Source organism: Ctenocephalides felis, unplaced genomic scaffold (assembly GCF_003426905.1).
Source record: "Ctenocephalides felis isolate EL2017-DRISC unplaced genomic scaffold, ASM342690v1 CF-g0.4_SCAFFOLD_01886, whole genome shotgun sequence".
Taxonomy (NCBI): Eukaryota; Metazoa; Arthropoda; class Insecta; order Siphonaptera; family Pulicidae; genus Ctenocephalides; species Ctenocephalides felis.
Window position 1 is genome coordinate 88090543 of NW_020538040.1, and position 6884 is coordinate 88097426.

The 6884-nt window shown below is 30.9% G+C and overlaps 2 long non-coding RNA genes and 1 pseudogene across 3 annotated transcripts; all 3 read left to right on the forward strand.

Moving 5' to 3' along the window:
• The first annotated feature begins 457 nt into the window (after window positions 1–457).
• LOC113378202 lies at window positions 458–1282 on the forward strand. Of its 2 annotated transcripts, XR_003367155.1 has the most exons (4): window positions 458–823; window positions 888–1007; window positions 1091–1128; window positions 1207–1282. It is a non-coding gene; the product is annotated as an uncharacterized LOC113378202 (long non-coding RNA). The 2 variants fall into 2 exon arrangements; XR_003367154.1 differs by lacking the exons at window positions 1091–1128; window positions 1207–1282 and having other exon boundaries at window positions 888–1040.
• A 126-nt stretch (window positions 1283–1408) lies between these two features.
• Window positions 1409–2227, forward strand: LOC113378385. Its single transcript, XR_003367175.1, has 3 exons — window positions 1409–1548; window positions 1625–1761; window positions 1843–2227. It is a non-coding gene; the product is annotated as an uncharacterized LOC113378385 (long non-coding RNA).
• A 4248-nt stretch (window positions 2228–6475) lies between these two features.
• Window positions 6476–6884, forward strand: part of LOC113375497 — an 8706-nt pseudogene continuing 8297 nt past the window's right edge.

The following is a 6884-nucleotide window of genomic DNA, read 5'->3' on the forward strand; positions in this document are numbered from 1 at the left end:
TTTTCTCCCTTAGCGAAACGAAACAGCAGACAGATTCTTGTCAACTAGTTAAAAAAGTATTTGATTTTTACAATAAATTATATAACAATTTAACTGACAACGTTAAGAAACAAAGAGTTGAGAAAACGAGTATGAAACAAGACTGGAAGTGTGGATTTTTTTCGATTTAAGTCAAATTTTACTAAAAATATATTTTTTTCATTGATCATCTCAAAAACATCGGTAGCGGCGAAGACGGCCAAGGCAACGGAGGCGGCTTATGTCAAAGATTTCTTTATTAGTTCCCCAGTAAACACGCGATGTGATCTTCTATAATATCGACATCGTTATTATAATGCGGTTATCGAATCTACGCCACAAGAGGATTTTAAACTTGCGTGCGCTTGTGTGTGTTACAATACACGCAAAGCTCGCATTGAGTTGTCTCGCGAGACATAAACACGCGCTGTCGGGGGGTAATGACATCGTTGAATTTCATGTGAGATACATGTCGTGCGCTGGTGTGTGTTAGCACACATGCAAAGCATAATCAATGACGTCACACGGCGTGAAGCAAACGCGTCGTGCGCTGCGTTGTGTGCGTTGTGTGCTGGTGTGTGTGACCATACAAAGAAAGCTTTACATCAGCGCGCCGTGGCCACTGGTGGAACCGACTGTTTCTTTGACGAAAGCTAACCTAACCGCGACAACCGCGTACAAAATGGCGCAAAATGTCACGAATTTATCATGCATCAAGTTATATTTTCTTTAGTATAATAATTACATTCGTTTAGTTAAGCAACTTGTTTATGATAATTGTAGAAAAGTGTAGAAAAATGACACCGTAAGTATATCATATATTATTTATATAGATATGTAATTACTTCACGATTTTGAATTCCATTTAGTGCATTATATCCTGGGATGAAGAAACGTTATTTTATGTCGATTTCTTTAGATGACAAAGGAGGTAACCAAATAGCATATCTTACAAAATCTGAGGACAATAATAAGGATCGTTTAGCAAGGTTAAAATAATTATTTTACTAAATTAAGACATTAACATATCCATGTGTTCGACATAACCTCACTTCTTAATCTCTTAAATTAGTCGGTTGAGAAGCGGATCGAGAATGATTGTTTGAATATGTAAGTCACTACAAATATAATAGCTATACAAATATATATAAACAGCAAACACGTATGCCATGTTCATATTTTTTTCAGAAGTCGTACAAAATTGGAATGAAACGATGAACAATATACAGATCTTTAGACAGGCTCAAATATGTATGTTTAGGAGCAAATTGAAGATAATGGAGATTTATCTTCTTAATATGTAAGTTGATTCATATATAGTTGCTGTATATATATTATTTGGTAACAAATACATTATATTTATAATTGTTTTAGAAAACCTCTCAAATTGGGAACAGTATGTCATATATGCATGAACTTGATTGATGTATTGATGTATAATGAACTGAAGATAGAATGAATTCAATCAGGTTAAAAAAAATGTATGTGCAAAAGCGACTCGAAGACGATTTAGATTTGTCTCCTGAATATGTAAGTTGCTACACATATGGAGTGGTATATATATTATTAGATTCAATAAAACACATTATGTTTCAAATTGTTTTAGAAAACTTCCAAGAAGTACAACATATATGAATATCCTGTATCCTCGCATTTGAACTGGCGATAGAATGAAATCAGTCAGTGTTAAAAATGTATGTGTAAAAGCGACTTTAAGATGATGGATATTGGTACACTGAACATGTAGGTAGCTACACATATGGTAGCTGTATATATATATTATATTATATACAGTAAATCACATTATGTTTGAATTTGTTTTAGAAAACTTCCAAAATTTGGGGCAGTATGTCATATGTGCATAATCTGTATCCTGGCATTTGATGCAATGAACTGGCAATAGAATGAAATAATGAAAAATAGGCAGGCTGTTTGATGTATAAGGAAGTGGCGATAGAATACTTATGCAACACTTCACACTTCACGCCCCAAAAATAGAATTACGTTCATTAGATATACAACAATTTTCATTAAATATACTGTTATTAATATGTTAAGATTGAATAATTTGTAAATAGTTTTCTAGTATAGTTCATGTTAAAATTTTATAATTTCTAAACTACAATTCTAATTTGTAATATTTAAATATTGTAAAATTTCTTATTATTCACGTAAATAAATGCTTATTCGTACAGAAAAGAATATTAATTGCATTACGTCATCACTTTCAGGTGCTATTACGTCATAACTGAGTCGCCATTTTGTATGACGTCATGACCGAATCGTTTTCATTCGCCAATGACGTCATGACTGGGGTGAACGCCTTACGTCAGACGGTCTTATCATAATAAACAAACATATGTGGGTCAACGTCGATTTTCATGTATCACGAACGCCGCGTGCGCCAGAGACCGAACCTCGATAGTTGTTCGATAGTTACATAAATTTGCGGCCGTATCCATTAAATATCGACGAAAATGAATATGGGTACCGCATGTCACACGACCTAAATAAAATATTGCCACGATGTTGTGACCATATCGCATGTTTACTGGGTCAAAATGACGGCATTTACCAAGGATTTTGGGTTCGATACATATTGGAATCCGCGAATAACGAAATTTTTAGCAGCGAATATAGGAATTGGGTCGCAATTTTTTTGGCCGCGAATAATGAAAATGCAAATGTAGGAAGCGCGAATAAGGAACTTCTACTGTATTTTATTAAACGTTTTAATATAAAGTTTGTTCTGTCAAAAGTCCACTGATTTAGTAAATTAACAAGATATAAGAATATTTTAGAACGCATACAATATTTACGACGAATTCCGGCGTTTATGTAATTGTAAATTGTGTTTTTAAAACCCTGGGATAGTTATACTGAAACATCGGATTTTTAATTTGATTAATAACTAAGTATAGTTATTAAGAAGCAATGTTTAAACATTGCTTCTTAATAACTATACTGGAATGTTAGATAAATTATAGTATTCAAGTTAGGTTTTTTAAAAAAAACTACAAAATAGTTGCAGGCTATATAAAATGTTATGGGAATTGAAAAATCAGAATTGATAAAAGTATGAAGAATACAACCATATACTACGTAGCACTTGATAGAGATAATTTTAAATAAAATTAAAACTAGATAAAAATTAAATATGAATGAAAGTCTTTTCTTAACTACAAAAATCATGTATAAAATTAATTTGAATTTATAGAACACAAAATTTAATAAAAATAATCAAAGATTAAAATAAAAAATATTTCTAAAATACATAGCTTTTGTTTGCTAGATAACATATAACACTAAGTTCATATCATTTATTAAGCCACAAATAAATTAAAACAAGGAATTAAACATATATGAAAATAAAATATCATTGGAAAAAATTACATGCGCTTCACAGGTGCAATATCTAACAAAACGAGACTGTTTTTTATTACAATTTCAATAGCTTTAATGAAATATATTCTTGCATGTATTAATGAAGACATATGTCTATAACTAGACGCTAAAATTTTGACATTTTTATAGTATACACTAAAAACACCAACAAATCCTGACAAGAAATTGCACAGATAGTGTACATTAAAATATCCACTTTAATATCTCTTACACAATCGTTTACTACAGCAGGAAATCTTAATATATAACAATATAAAATTTCCCATTCTAAGTTATTACAAAACAGTTTGCAGTCAATATCTTCAAATGCTGGAAGGTCAGGATAAATCCCTTCAGAAACTTTTGTATCAAAAGTATCACACATAGAGGATATCCGAGCATAATTATAAAGAAAAAGGATATTCCTTTACTTGAACAAGAAGCATGGTTTTCAATATTAACCGTCAATGTTTACTAAGTTTGACTTGTAATAATTCAAATTTAACTGTTGATTCCCCTAATTGTTTGCAAAGTAAATGTGCATCACAGTTGCTTGAGAATCGTATACCATATTTATGCTGAGCAAGTAACTGCATTGTAACGAACGCTTTTCAATAAAGTCTTTAGGAGGTATATTATTACTAGGTGCCCCCAAAACTGAAACAACACCACATGAAACATGATGTCCTGTATCTTCTTCCTTTTTGACATGTCTTGAAATATTCAAATTTAAGTCACAACCATCTGGGGTATTCTTAATCGTACAACCTAATTTGCATAAAAAATTCTTGCAAACATCTATAGCAGTTTTTTATTCGTAACTCAGTAAGTGAGTCTTCAGATAATTTTGAAGTACTGTGCACAATGCATAATTAAAAGAACGATCTATGTCATAACCGTATTTGTCATTTTGTTCAAAAACTTTTTTCAAATGTTACTTGAACCACATTCTCTTTTGAACCTAAGAAACAATGATCAAAGTCAATGTAACGGTTTTGAATAGGAATAGGCCATTTTTTCACTTTCAGAAATTAAATCAGATACAAATTGTTGAGGATCTTTCTCAATTGTTTTTAAGCGTTCTCTGCAAATGTCTTCTATAAGAAAAGTGTGCCATGATTTCATTCATCTGAATGGGAAAACTTAAATCTCCAATATCCAGCTGTTTTGTATGCTGTTTAATAATATACTATGATCAATAGAGTAATTGTTTGTGAGGTACTTGTATAATGATTGCATATACTCTTGAGACATGTCGCTGTTTATAATTTTACTAAAAGAAAAAGAACTTATACATGATAATGTCAATTACCATTTCATTTTAATTAAAATTGCTTTTCGTATGTCTTTAGATTGTATTCGTATGTATTTATTGATATTGATTAATTCATTTATGTTGTATTTTTACATACATTTTTAAAGCATACATTTTTCGTTGTCCTTTAATTGAAATTCCTAGTCCAGATGCTATATTAAATATACTATAAATAATTCACTAGTCCATCTTCCCAGTTCTTACGCTTTTGTGCGCTCAATAAGCATGGAACGTTTTCAGATAAATTTTGTTCTAAAATCTTTCTTCGAACCACATGTCAATTTTTTTTTAAACTGAATTTTTGTGATATTGTCACTGCATACAAAGCAATTGATATTGCAAAATAACTTATTAGTTGATTAAAATAATCTCAATAAGGCAAACAAATGATCTTGAAAAATATTCCTCAGTATTAGTGCATAATAAATAAATAAGTACACAGAGAAACCAAATTTTTTAATTCACATCAGAAATCAAGGCTTTCGACTTTGACAGACAATCCAGTGAGTTTGACGTTTCAGGCATAGAACATTGAATTGAGCAATTGCAAGTTTCATAAATGAATGACAGTCATAGACCTTATATTACATGGACTGCTAGTCCTCATACATTTTTCAGGTAAAATATGTCAAAAGTTGTTCTTCTGTTGCGAGGGTAAATATGCCGCCGAAGAAAAACGTCAAGATAGATTAAATAAATGAGTGCTTTGCGAGGATTGTAGGAGAACCAGAAAATTCGACATTAATCGATATGAAAAATGTGATATCTTTCATAGATGAAATGTTGAATTTGTTTGTATATAGAAAGCATAATTCGAAATTTCTCTCAAATTCAATGTACAAAAATTCTATGATAACTCCAAAAGTTGAATGACTTGGGACCTGCATATTTTTCTAGATCAAGTCATTTTTCAGTAATTTATCCAGCACTATCAACTTTGTTACAAAAATGTACTTAACAATTTGAATGCACCATGAAGAACATAAAATTCTTTACAACTTTCACACGAAAATTGTGCTTTTCAAACAACAATATAACACCTATTATAAATAGCCAACTGTATATATAAATATACATATAAAATATTTTTTATTTTTTCTAATTTTCCTTAAACACATTAAAATAATCACAAACAATCAATAAACAATAAACACAACTTTAATAAATAAATAAATAGTTCATTATATTCATTAGTTCAACATAAATTGTTTAATATATAATATTTTCTCAACAATTCCAAACACACGGACTTTCATTTGATGTTTAAGGGATCGAGAGCATTCAACTATTCTCGGCCACGCTCGTGTTCGTATGCATTATTTAATCTATCTTTACGTTTCTCGGCGGCACATTTACTCTTTTTATTTATACTCTTCTTTTATCTATGTATGCATTTACCTTCGCAACAGTGAACATCTTTTGACATTTTTTACCTGTGAAATGTATGCAACTAGCAGTCCATGTAATATAAGGTCTATGTGTGGCAGTACACAGGGTTTGCAAACGAACAGAGCAATTTGAATTTTTCATGTTAGCATTTGATTATATAAATAAAATATTATTTGTGTATATGTATATATGCATGCAATAAAATAAGATGTTGTTTAAAACATGATATTGTGTATAGATAAAAATACATAACGTTAAAACATGATGTTGTGTATTAAAAACCACAAACCTAACCCTACAAATAGCCAAAATGTTGATGCGTATCGACCATCATAGCTCACAATCTGAAAATCATTGATCTTTGGCAAAATGATTCCAGGATTGGGTAACTGGCACGTTTTGCCGCTTTCAAGATTGGGGTTAGGAGTTTGTATCGCAGCGCTGGTAGTAAAGTTGTTTTTCTTTAATTTACCACTACCGTTAAATTTTTACAATGCATAATCTAGAATTTTCTAAAAACTCCCCTCTTAAAATAGGGACTCACAATCAAGTTTTTCATTGTGACGAAGTTTTAGCTGTTATATGTTATTGCAACTCAAAGAATTTCTAATAGTTATAATTGTTAGAACAAGAGATGAATCGCTTCTTAAGACTGTGATATTGTAGTAGATGTAGGTGGTGTTTATGATAAGACTATTCACAGATACGACCCATCACCAGCGCGAATTCAAAGAAACTTTTAGTTCGCTGCGACCAGAATTTGGCCAACAGTGGACTG